Source organism: Phyllostomus hastatus, unplaced genomic scaffold, assembly GCF_019186645.2.
Source record: "Phyllostomus hastatus isolate PE091 unplaced genomic scaffold, TTU_PhHast_1.1 phas_contig_86, whole genome shotgun sequence".
Lineage (NCBI taxonomy): Eukaryota > Metazoa > Chordata > Mammalia > Chiroptera > Phyllostomidae > Phyllostomus > Phyllostomus hastatus.
Window position 1 is genome coordinate 48,129,364 of NW_025333977.1, and position 13,211 is coordinate 48,142,574.

Below are 13,211 nucleotides of genomic sequence, written 5' to 3' on the forward strand. Positions count from 1 at the left end.
TGATGTCAGTTGTGCCCAGTCAAGATCCCAGAGGCTTTTGTAAAGAGAATGACAAGTTTATTTAAAAACTTATATGGAAATGCAAAGAACTAAGAATAGCTGAAACAACTCAAGAAAGAACAAAGTTGAAGTATTCATACTATCTGATTTCAAGACTCACTATGAAGCTATAGTAATTAAGACAGTATGTTATTAGTATAAGGATATGTAAATAGATCCATGGAACAGAATATAGAGTCCAGAAGTGGATCCATACATATATTGGAAATTGGTTTTTGACAAAAGTGCAAAGATAATTCAATGGGGGAAAGAAAATTCTGTTCAACAACTAGTATTAGAAGAATTTAATAAATGGTTAAGTGGAAAAAAATCCTACCTCATCTCACATCACACACACACAAATAATTTGAGATGGATTATAGCCTTAACATAAAAACTAAAATTGTAAAACTTAAAATATATGAAAATGTCTTTATGACTTTGGATTAGGCAGAAACTTTTTGAGAAACAAAAGCATGAATCATAAAAGAAAAAGTGATAAGTTGTACTTAATCAAAGTTAAAAACTTTTATTCATCAAAAATATCATTAATAAAATGAAAAAGTGAGCCACAGGCTGGGAAAAATAGCAATATATTTATCTGATGAATTTTTATCATGAATATCTAAAAATCTTCAATAAACCAATAATTAAAAGATGAACAACCCAATACTTCAAGTTTCAAGAAGCATAAATTTTCCCTGGCTGGCGTAGCTCAGTGGATTGAGCATGGGCTGCGAACAAAAGTGTCACAGGTTCGATTCCCAGTCAGGGCACATGCCTGGGTTGCAGGCCATGACCCCCAGCAACCACACATTGATGTTTCTCTCTCTCTCTCTCCCTCCCTTCCCTCTCTAAAAATAAATAAATAAAATCTTTTAAAAAAAGATTAAAAAAAGAAGCATAAATTTATACTTCACAAAAGAGAATATACAAATGGCCCATAAGCATATGAAAAAGCATTCAATATCATTAGACATCAGGAAAAAGGGACATTAAAACCACAATGATATGTCTTTTCAAACCATAATTTTAGTCATTTAGAATAACTAAAAATCAAAAACACTGAAGACACCAAATTTTGCCACTATGTGAAGCAACCAGAACCAGAATGAAGTAATCAGTACATTGTTAGTGGAAGTTAAAATCGTAAAACCACTATGGAGAACTGTTAGACAGTTTCCTGTAATGTTAAATGTGTATTTACCCTATTATCTAACAAGTGCACTCCTAGGTATTTGACTAAAAGCAGTGAAGACATATGTCCAGAAAGAGACCTTTACAACAATGCTCATAGCAGCTTAAACCACCCAAATGTCCATATAGTTGAATAGATAAATCATAGTGCATCCATAGTATGGCATACTAATCAGTAACAAAAAAGAACATCCTATTGAGACATGCAACAATGTAAATGAATCTCAAAATATTAAGTTGAGCAAAATAACCCAGGCACAAGGTGAGCACCTATATGATTCCTTTGATTGGGGCAGTTTGTCCATGGAGATGGAAAACAGAATAGTGGTTGCTTACTGGGGCCTGAGATAGACTGGGATAGAGGCTTAAAGAAACTTTCTGGGGTAATGGAATTATTCTACATCTTGATTGGGATATTGGTTACACAGATGCATATATTTGTCAAAGTCATTAAATTTTACATGTAAGATCACTGTATGTAAATTGTACATGCAATTCACTGCATGTGGACTTTACCTCAATTAAGACAATTAACAGAAATTATGTTTTAGCAGATATTCAAAAGATGTGTGAGACCAGTACTAGACTTAAATGGTATTGGTAACTCTCCTAGGAACTGTCCCTAGGTATAAATTTTTAAATTTTATTTTTTTAAATATGTGCTGCATTCATGTGGTTTAAAAAAATTACAACAAAGTCTGAGAGGGAAACGGTAAAAATTCTTATTTCTGTCCTTGTTTCCAGTTTTCCTACCTCTAAGGCAACTACTGTTCTCAGTTTCTTATGGATTCTTCCTCAGGTTCTTCATGCAAAAACAAATGTTTTAAATTTTCATATAAGAGTTCAAGAAAACATGGTGTTTACCATGAAATATTCTGTTCATAGTTACACAGCATTAGAACCTTGATTAGAAATGTTAGCATTAGAACTGGAGGTTCTATTTGATCAGTTTTTCACCCAAACTGATGTTGTCATGACTTCAATGTGCAGATTCCACCAGATTTTCACATCCTCTCAGTCCTCCTTGGGTAGTCAGGTGAGAAACACTCTTTTTGGCTAGGACTCTTGCTATTTCTAACTGCTGAAGCCATCGTTTCTCTTTAAAAGCACTGTAAAAAACCAAGACATTATTTATTTGTTTGTTTATTTTTCACTAATAAAGTTCAAGGTTTTATATTATATTTTTAAAATCTTATTGAACTGGTTGGGTTGACATTAGTTAATGAAACTATATAGGTTTCAGGTGTACAATTCCACAGTACATAATCTATATTGTATTGTATGTTCACCACCCAAAGTCATGTCTCCCTCTTTCACTATTTATCCCACCTTTACCCTCTTCTACCTCCTCCTACCCACCTACTCTTTCCCTCTGATAATTACCATACTGCTGTTTCTGTCTATGAGGTTCTTTTTCTTTGCTTAATCCCTTCACCTTATTCACCCAGCCCACAATCCCCCTACCCTCTGACAGCTGCCAATCTGTTCTGTGTATCTGAGTCTGCTTCTATTTTGTTTGTTGGTTTATTCTGTTCATTAGATTCCATATACAAGTGAAATCATATGGCACTTATCTTTTTCTGACTGGCTTATTTCACTTAAAGAAATAAATATTTCTTTATTTTTTATGACTGAGTAGTAGTCCCTTGTGTAAATATACCACAGCTTTTTTTCATCTACTAATCTATTAAGAGGTATTGGGGCTGTTTCCAAATATTGGCTATTGTAAATAACACTGTAATGAACATAGGGGTGCATACAGTCTTTCAAATTACTGTCTCAGGTTTCTTTGGATATATTCCTGGAAGTGGATTCACTGTGTCATAAGGCAGTTCCATTTTTACTTATATTTTCATTGTATTTTTTATTACCATTTATCCCCCTTATACCTCTTCTACCTCCACCCACCCCCTCCCCCCTGAAATCACCACACTATTGACCATGTCCATGAATCCTTTTTCTGTTTTGCTCAATCCCTCCACCCCAGCCACCCACCCCCAGAGCTGTCAGCCTATCTATGAGTCTGTCTCTGTTCTACTTGTTAGTTCATTAGCTTCCACATATGAATAAAATCATATGATATTTGTCTTTCTCTGATGGGCCTATTTCACTTAGCATAGTGTTTTTGAGGTCCATCCATGCTGTTGCAAAGGGTAAAGTTTTCTTTTTTCTTATGATAGAGTAGTATTCTATTGTAAATGTACCATAGTTGTCTTATCTACAGTTGATGGACACTTGGGCTACTTCCAAATCTTGGCTATTATAAATAATGCTGCAATGAAGACAGGGGTGCTTATGTTCTTTCAAATTAATGTTTCTGTTGTTCAGGTGAATTCCTAGAAGTGGAATCTCTGGGTCATAAAGCAGTTCCATTTTTAATTTTTTTGAGGTATCTCCATACTACTTCCACAGTGGCTGCACCAGTCTGCATTCCCACCAACAGTGCACAAGGGGTCCCTTTTCTCCACATCCTTGCCAGCACATGTTTTTTTTAAGTTTTTAAAAATATATTTATTGATTTTAGAGCCCTGGCTGGTGTAGCTCAGTGGATTGAGCACGGGCTGGGAACCAAAGTATCCCAGGTTCGATTCCCAGCCAGGGTACATTCCTGGGTTGCAGGCCAGAACCCCCAGCAACCGCACATTGATGTCTCTCTCTCTCTCTCTCTCTCTCTCTCTCTCTCCCTCCCTTCCCTCTCTAAAAATAAATAAAAATAAAAATATTTAATAAAAAGAAAAACAACAAAGTTTAAAAAATATATATTTATTGATTTTAGAGAGAGAGGAAGTGTGAGAGAGAGAAACATCAACGTGAGAGAGGAACATTGATTAGTTGCCTCCCATATGCACACCAGCTGGGCATCAAACCCATAACCTAGGTATATGCCTTGACTGAGAATCAAACCCCCAACCAGTTGGTGTACAGGACAATGCTGCAACCAACTGAGCCACACTGGCCAGGGCACCAACACTTGTTTTAGTGTTGATTTATTGATGATAGACATTCTGACAGGTGTGAGGTGGTATCTCATTGTGGCCTTAATTTGCATTTCTCTGATGATTAGTGACTTTGAGCATTTTTTCATGTCTATTAGCCATCTGTATGTCCTCTTTGGAAAAGTCTTTCTTCAGGTCCTTTGGCTATTTTTAAATTGGATTATTTTTTTTGTTTTGTGCTTTATCAGTCCTTTATAAATTTTGTGTATTAAGCCCTTATCAGATATACCATTGATAAACAGGCTCTCCATTCAGTGGGTTGTCTCTTCATTTCATTGATGATTTCATTTGCTGTGCAAAAAACTTTATAGCTTGATGTAGTCCCAATTTGCTTTTTTCTTTTGTTTCCCTTGCCAAGGAGATGTATCAGAAAAAATACTGCTATGAGAAATGTCTGAGTTTTACAGACTGTGTATTCTTCTAGGATTCTTATGGTTTTGCATCTAACATTTAAGTCTTTATTTAAAATGCATTTTGAGCCCTGGATAATGTGGCTCAGTGGATTGAGTGTCAGTCTGTGAACCAAAGGGTTGCTGGTTCAACTCCCAGTCAGGTTACATGCCTGGGTTGTGGGCCAGGTGTCCAGTAGGGGGCACACGAGAGGCAACCACACATTAATGTTTCTTTCCCTCTCTTTGTCCCTCCCTTGCCCTCTCTTGAAAAATGAATAAGTAAATAAAATATTTTTTAAAAATCCATTTTGAGTTTATTCTTGTGTATGATGTAAGAAGGTGATATAGTTTTATTCTTTTGCACACATTTGTCCAAATTTCCCAACACCTTTTATTGAATAGACTATCTTTACCCAATTGTGTTTTTGCCTCCATGTCAAATATTATTTTTTGTATATTTTATTGATTGTGTTATTACAGTTGTCCCAATTTTCCCTCTTTGCCCACCCCCCCACCTGGTACCCCTCTTCCCTCCAGCAAGTCTCCCTCTTTAGTTCATATCCATGGACTTTAGTTCATGTGCATTTAAGTTCTTTCGCTTCTCCATTTCCTATACTCTTCTTAGCACCCGCCTGTCTATTTTGTACCTATAAATTATGCTTTTAATCCCTGCAGCTTTCCCCCCATTCTTCTCTACCCTCTCCCAACTGAAGGCTCTCCAAATGATCTCCATAACTAAGATTCTGTTCCTCTTCTGGTTGTTAGCTTCATTTGTTTTTGTTTTTAGATTCAGTTGTTGATAGTTGTGAATTTGTTACCTTTTTAATGTTCATAGTTTTGATCTTCTTTATCTTAAGTCCCTTTACATTTTATGTAATAATGTCTTGGTGATGATGAACTCCTTTAGCTTTACCTTGTCTGGGAAGCACTTTATCAGCCTTCAATTCTAAATGATAGCTTTGATGGATAGAGCAATCTAGTTTGTGTGTCCTCGCTCTTCATCACTTTGAATACTTCTTGCCAGTCCCTTCTTGTCTTCAAAGTTTCTTTTGAGAAATCAGCTGGTAGTCTTATGGGTACTCTTTTGTAGGGAATTCTGCTTTTCTCTTGCTGTGCTTAAGATTCTCTCTTTATCTTTAAACTTTGGCATTTTAATTATGATGTGTCTTCGTGTGGTCCTCTTTGGATCCAACTTGTTTGGGACTCTCAGTGCTTCCTGGACATGTGTGTCTATTTCCTTCACCAAATTAGGGACATTTTCTTTCATTATTTTTTCAAATAACTTTTCAATTTCTTGCTCTTCCTCTTCTTCTGTCATCCCTGATTCAGATGTTGGTGCATTTGGAGATGTCCCAGAATCTTCTTATACTATACTTGTTTGTTTTTTTTTTTTTTGAATTCTTGTTTCTTCTCTCTGTTCTGGTTGAATATTTATTTCTTCCTTATGTTCCAAATCACTGATTTGAATCCCAGCTTTATTCCCTTCACTTTTGGTTCTCTATAGATTTTTCTTTATTTTACTTAGTGTAACCTTCATTTCTTCCTTTATGTTGTCGCCATACTCAGTGAGATCTTTGAGCATCTTGATCATCAGTGTTTTGAACTCTGCATCTGATAGGTTGGCTATCTCCATTTCATTTAGTTCTTTTTCTGGGGTTTTGTTTTGTTCTTTCATCTGGGCCATATTTCCTTGTCTCCTCAATTTGGCAGTCTCCCTGTGTTTGTTCCTCTGTATTAGGTAGAGTTGCTCTGACTCCCTATAAAAGGCACCTGAGAATTGTGTGGGGTGGAGCCTTAGGTAATTGCCAGGGTGGGGCAACCGGCTTCACTACTTTGTGGCTCTATGTTGGTGGAGAGCTCAGAGAGGAGACTGCGCTGCTGCCTGGCTTCTGGGGGTTTGCCTGGCACTTGACCTGTTTCCAGTCACTTCCCCCACTCCCTGTATGTGACTGACACCCTTCCAGCAGTTGCCCTGGTGTTGAATCTCAGAGTATGTGGCTTTGCATAAGTTTTAAGAGCATGAGGGCCCTTTAAGCAAAGTTTCCTGAAAATCTGGCAGTTTCTTGTGTGGCCCCAACTCCACTGACTTTTACAGCCAGAAGTTTTGGGGATTTATCTTCCTGGTGTTGGAACCTTGGGCTATGCAGTCTGGTCTGGGGCTGAGATCACTTCCTCCCAAGGTATCCCTGCCAATTTATATCCACCACATGTGAATGTGGGATTGCCCATGCTTATTCCACCACTACCTTATTTTTAAAAATTAAAAAAAAATGTTTATTGATTTCAGAGAAAGAAGAAGGGAGGGATAGAGATGAGAGGGGGAGAGAGAGAGAGAGAGAGAGAGAGAGAGAGAGAGAGAGAGAGACAATGATGTGAGAAAGAAACATCAATCAGTTGCTTCCCATATGTGTCCCAACCAGAGATTAAACCCACAACCCTGGATATGTACCCTGACCAAGATTCAAACCCCCAACCTACTGGTATACAGGATGATGCTCCAACCATCTGAGGCATACCAGAAAGGACTTGTGAAATATTAATTGACCATAAAGGCACGGGCTATTTCTGGGGTCTCTGTTCCGTTACATTGATCTATGTCTGTTTTTATGCCACTACCATGCTGTTTTTATTACTATGGTATGTAGTATAGTTCGATATCAGGTAGCATGATTCCTCCAACTTTTTTCTTCTTTCTCAAGATTGGGGTGGCTATTTGGGGTCTTTTGTGGTTCCATATACATTTTTGTAATATTTTTCCTGATTCTATGATATACACCATTGGTATCTTGATAGGAATTGTATTGAATTTATAGATTGCTTTGGGTAGTACAGACATTTCAATGATGTTAATTCTTCCTATCCATGAATATGGTATGTACTCCCACTTATATGTATCTTCTTCACTTTCTTTCTTTGGTGTCTTGTAATTTTTCCAGGACATGTCTTTTACATCCTTGGTTAGATTTATTCCTAAGTATTTTAATTTATGATGTAATTATAAGTGGAATTGTTTTCTTAGTTTCCTTTTGTGATAGTTCATTATTGGTGCATAAAAATGTGACAGATTTCTGCATAGTTGTTTTGTATCCTGCTACTTGACTGAATTCATGTATCAGTTTTAGTAGGTTTTTGGTGGAATCTATAAGGTTCTCTATATACAGTGTCATGTCATCTGCAAATAATGACAGTTTTACTTCTTCCTTTCCAATTTTATGCCTTTTATTCCTTCTTCATGTCTGATTGCTGTGGCTAGGACTTCCAATACTATGTTGGATAAGTGTGGTGAAAGCAGACATCCTTGTCTTGTTCTGGATCTTAAGGAAAATGCTCTTAGTTTTTGCCTGCTGAATATGATGGCTGTGAGTTTGTCATATATGATCTTTATTACATAGAGGTGTGTTCCCTCTATTCTTACTTTGCTGTGAGTTTTTATCAAAAATGGGTGCTGAATTTTAGTAAATCCTTCTTCTGCATCTATTAATGTGATTGTGTGGTTTTTATTCTTTTTGTTTACATGGTATATTGCATTTATTGATTTGTGGATATTGTATCAATTTTGCATCCCTGGAATAAATCCCAATTAACCATGGTATATGATCTTTTAAATGTATTGCTGGATCCTGTTTGCTAATATTTTATTGAGGATTTTAGCATCTATGTTCATCAAGGGTATTGGTTTATAAATTTTCTTTCTTCGTAGTATCTTTATCTGGTTTTGGAATTAGGATAATACTGGCATCATAAAATGAACTTGGGAGTCTTTCCCCCATCTTGATTTTTTTTTGAATAGTTTGAAAAGGATAAGTGTTAGTTCTTCTTTAAATAATTTTTGGTAAATTTTTCCTATGAAGCTATCCAGTCCACAGCTTTTGTTTGTTAGGAATTTTTTTAAAGTACTGTTTCAACTCCATTAGCTGTAATCTGTCTGCTTAGATTTTCTGACTCTTTCTGATTCAGTTTTGAAAGATTATATGTTTCTAGGAATTTATCCATTTCATCCAGATTGTCCAATTTTTGGCATATAGTTGTAGTATTTTCTTATGATTCTTTGTATTTCTTTGGTGTCAGTTGTTATTTCTCCTCTTTCATTTCTGATTTTATTTATTTGGGTCTTTTCTCTTTTCTTCTTCATGAATCTGGTTAATGGTTTTTCAATTTTTTTAAATCCTTGCCCAAGAATATGATTTTATTTTATTTTATTTTATTTATTATTTATTTATCTTTAGAGAGAGGGGAAGGCAGGGAGAGAGAAAGGAAGAAAAACAGCAATGTGTGGTTGCCTCTTGCACACCCACTACTGGGGATGTGGCCCACAACTGAGGCATGTGTTCTGCCTGGGAATCGAACCAGTGACCTTTTGGTTCGCAGGATGGTACTCAATCCACTGAGCTAGCCAGGGCTGTTTTTTCAATTTTTTTAATAAAAATTTTATTTTTATTTTTAAATGCTTTTATTGATTATGCTCTTACAGTTGTCCCCCATTTCCCCCCTTTTGTTCCCCCTCACAGCCTCGCCTTCCCACAGTCAGTCCCTGCACCATTGTTTATGTCAATGGGTGATGCATATATGTTCTTTGTCTAATCCCTTCACTTTCTTTTAACCAGTCCCAAACTTGGCCCTCCCCTCTTACAGCTTCCAGTCTGTTCCTTGTTTCTGTGACTCTGATTCTATTTTACTTGTTAGTTTATTTTGTTCCCTAATTCTAGTTGTTAGTGAGATCATATGGTATTTGTCTATCATTGCCTGGCTTATTTCGCTTAGCATAATAGACTCCAGATCCATCCATGCTGCTGCAAAAGATAAGAATTCCTTCTTTTTTATTGCTGCATAGTACTCCATTGTGTAAATGTACCACAGCTTTTAAAAATATAGAATGCTTCAGGAATTTGCATGTTGTCCTTGTGCTGGGGCCAGGCTAATCTTATCTGTATCATTTTAATTTTAGTATATGTACAGCTGAAGTGAGCACTCAAGGATATGTTTTCATTGATTTTAGAGGGAGAAGAAAGGTGGTGGGGGGAAGAGGGAGGGAAAGAGAGAAACATCAGTATGAGAGAGAAGCATCAATTGGTTGCCTTCTCTATTTGCCCTGACTGGGGTTTGAATCCATAACCCAGGCATGTGCCCTGGCCTGGGATCAAACCTGTAGCCCCTTGGTGTATGGGATGACACTTCAACCAACCTTGCCACCTAGCCAGGGCTGTCAATTTTGGTTATGTTTTCAAAGAACCAGCTCTTGGTTTCATTGATCTATTGCATTATTTTTTAAGACTGTATTTTGTTTGTTTCTGCCCTGATTTTTATTATTTCATTTCTTCTCCTCAATTTGAGCTTTGTTTGTTGTTGTTTTTTCTATTTCCTTTAAGTGTAAATTTAGATTGTGTACTTGAGGCTTTTCTTGTATTTTTTTTTTGAGGTAGATCTGTAATGCTATGAATTTCCCTCTTAGGACTGCTTTCACTTTGCCCATATATTTTTGGTCATTGTATTTCCATTTTCCTTTGTTTCAAAGTATCTTTTGATTTCTTCCTTGATCTCATTGTTAATCAATTCATCATTTAGAAACATGTTATTTAGCTTCCATGTCTTTTTGTTTTTTTCATTTTTGTTCTTGTGATTGATTTCTAGTTTTATACCATTATGGTCAGGGAAGATACTTGATGTAATTTCAGTCTTCTTAGATTTATTGAGACTTGCTTTGTGTCCTAACATGTGGTCTACCCTAGAAAATGTGACATGCATACTTGAAAAGAATGTGTACTCTGATGCTCTGAATATCTATTAAATCCACCTGATCTAGTGTGTCATTTAAGACCACCAGTTCCTTGCTGATTTTCTACTTGTCTGGAAGATCTATCCATTGATGTCAATGGGGTGTTAAAATCCTTACTATGGCTGAATTACTGTTGATCTCTCACTTTATTTTTTAAGTATATTTTATTGATTATGCTACTACAGTTGTCCCATTTTCCCCTCTTCTTTATTCCCCTTTGCCCTGCACCCCCTTCCCACCAGCATTCCCCACCCGCCTTAGTTCATGTCCATGGGTCATACATTAGGTTCTTTGGCTTCTCCATTTCCTATGCTATTCTTATCCTCCCTCTGGCTATTTTCTACCTACCATTTATGCTTCTTATTCCCTGTACTTCCCCCCAATTCTCCCCCTCCACCTCCCTACTGATAACCTTCCATTTCTGTCATTTTGTTCCTGTTCTAGTTGTTTGCTTAGTTTGTTTTTGTTTTAGGTTCAGTTGTTGATAGTTGTGAGTTTGTTATCATTTTACTGTTCATATTTTTTATCATCTTTTTTTTCTTAGATAAATCCCTTCAACATTTCATATAATAAAGGGTTGGTGATGATGAACTCCTTTAACTTGACCTTATCTGGGAAGTACTTTATCTGCCCTTCCATTCTAAATGATAGCCTCACTGGATAGAGTAATCTTGGATGTAGTTCCTTGACTTTCATGACTAGGAATACTTCTTTCCAGCCCCTTCTTGCCTGCAAGATTTCTTTTGAGAAGTCAGCTGACAGTCTTATGGGCATTAAGACTTTTGTCTTGCTGCTTTTAAGATTCCTTATCTTTAATCTTGGGTAATGTAATTATGATGTGCCTTGGTGTGTGTTTCCTTGACTCCAACTTCTTTGGGACTCTCTGACCTTCCTGGATTTCCTGGAAGTCTATTTCCTTTGCCAGATTGAGGAAGTTCCCTTCATTATTTTTTCAAATAAATGTTCCATATCTTGCTGTTCCTCTTCTCCTTCTGGCACATTTATGATTTGGATGTTGGAACATTTAAAGTTGTCTCAGAGGTTCCTAAGCCTCTCCTCATTTTTTTGAATTCTTTTTTCTTGACTCTGTCTGGTGGAATGATTATTTCTTCCTTCTGCTCCAAATCATTGATTTGAGTCCCAATTTCCTTCCCTTCACTTTGCATAGCCTTCCCTTCTTTCTCTATTTTGCAACCATGCTCAACCATTTCTGTGAGCATCCTGACGGCCAGTGTTTTGAACTCTGCATCTGATAGGTTGGCAATCTCCTCATCACTTACTTCTATTTTTGGAGTTTTAATCTGTTCTTTCATTTAGGCCATATTTCTTTGTTTCAGCCGCCTGTTATATTGTTAGGGACAGAGCCTTAGGTATTGGCCAAGACAAGGCAAACCGCTTTGCTAGGTTGTAGCACTGTCTGTGGGGGAGGGGTCCAAGATGGAATGATGCTGCTTTCTCTGCTCTCAAACAGTTTACAGTCACTTCTCCCTCAACTCACAAGCAAATCGGGCCCTTCTGGTGCTGATTCTTGTGGGGGGGGGGGTGGATTGTGTACATTCTAGGACCCTGTGGGTCTCTCCAACAAACTCTCCTGTGAGGCTGGGAGTTTCTCCCACCACTGCACCCTCACAGGTTCTTACAGCCAGGGGTTTTGAGGCTTTGTTTCCCCACACTGGAAGCCTGGGTCTGTCTTGCTCCCCAGGTGTTCCTTCTGGGAGGAACAACTGGGAAAATGTGGGACTACCCAGTCCTCCAGCCACTGCTTTGCTGTGTGTCCTCTCTGCCCCGGGGGCCATCTCTGCCCCTCCTACCAGTCTGGATCTGTTTCTTCTTTAACTTCTTGGTTGTTGGACTTCCATACAGTTTGATTTCCTGGCAGTTTTGGTTATTTTTCATTTTTAAATTTGTTGTTGTCCTTTTGGTTGCACAAGGAAGCAAAGCATATCTATCTACACCTCACTCTTGGCCGGAAGTCTGATCTCTCACTTTATATCTATCCAGATTTGCTTTACATATTTAGGTGCTTTTATGTTGGGTGCATAAATGTTTACAAGGGTTATATCCTCTTGTTGGATTGCTCCCTTTATCATTATGTGGTGTCCTTCTTTGTCTCTTACTATGGCCTTTGTTTTAAAACATATTTTGTCAGATATAAGTATTGCTACCCCAGCTTTTTTTTCCTCATTTCCATTTGCAGGAAATATCTTTTTTTCAAGCCTTAACTTTTAGTCTCTGTGTAACTTTCATTCTGAGAGTATTATGCTAGATGAAATAAGCCAGTCAGAGAAAGACAAATACCATATGATTTCACTTATATGTGGAATCTAATGAACAAAATAAACTAACAGACAAATTAGAAATAGAAATAGACTCATTGATACATAGAACAGACTGATAGCTGTCAGGAGGAAGGGAGATGGGGGGCTGGGTGGAAAAGGTGATGGGATTAAGCAAAGGAAAAAAAAGCCTCACAGTATGGTAATTACCTGGGGGGGAATTGTGGGGTACGGGGAGGTAGAGGAGAGTAAAGGGTAATAAATGGTGATGGAAGGAGACTTGACTTTGGATGGCAAACATACAATACAATATAGGTGATATACTATAGAACTGTACTCCTGAAATCTATATAATTTTATTAACCAATGTCACCTGAATACATTGAGTAAAAATTAAAACACAAATCAGACTGTGATAGCACTGTGAATAAAAACAAAGCAGGACTGGAGGGAGAGGGTACAGGCTGACACCACTCAAGTCAGATTTTTTCAAACAGCCTCTGCCTCTTTGCAAACCCAGACCCACCCTCTGTGAGTG

At 37.3% G+C, this 13,211-nt stretch overlaps 1 non-coding gene across 1 annotated transcript; it reads right to left on the reverse strand.

Moving 5' to 3' along the window:
* Positions 1–9,486: 9,486 nt before the first annotated feature.
* Positions 9,487–9,591, reverse strand: LOC123827577. Its single transcript, XR_006787241.1, has one exon. It is a non-coding gene; the product is annotated as a U6 spliceosomal RNA (small nuclear RNA).
* Between the last annotated feature and the right edge of the window lie 3,620 nt (positions 9,592–13,211).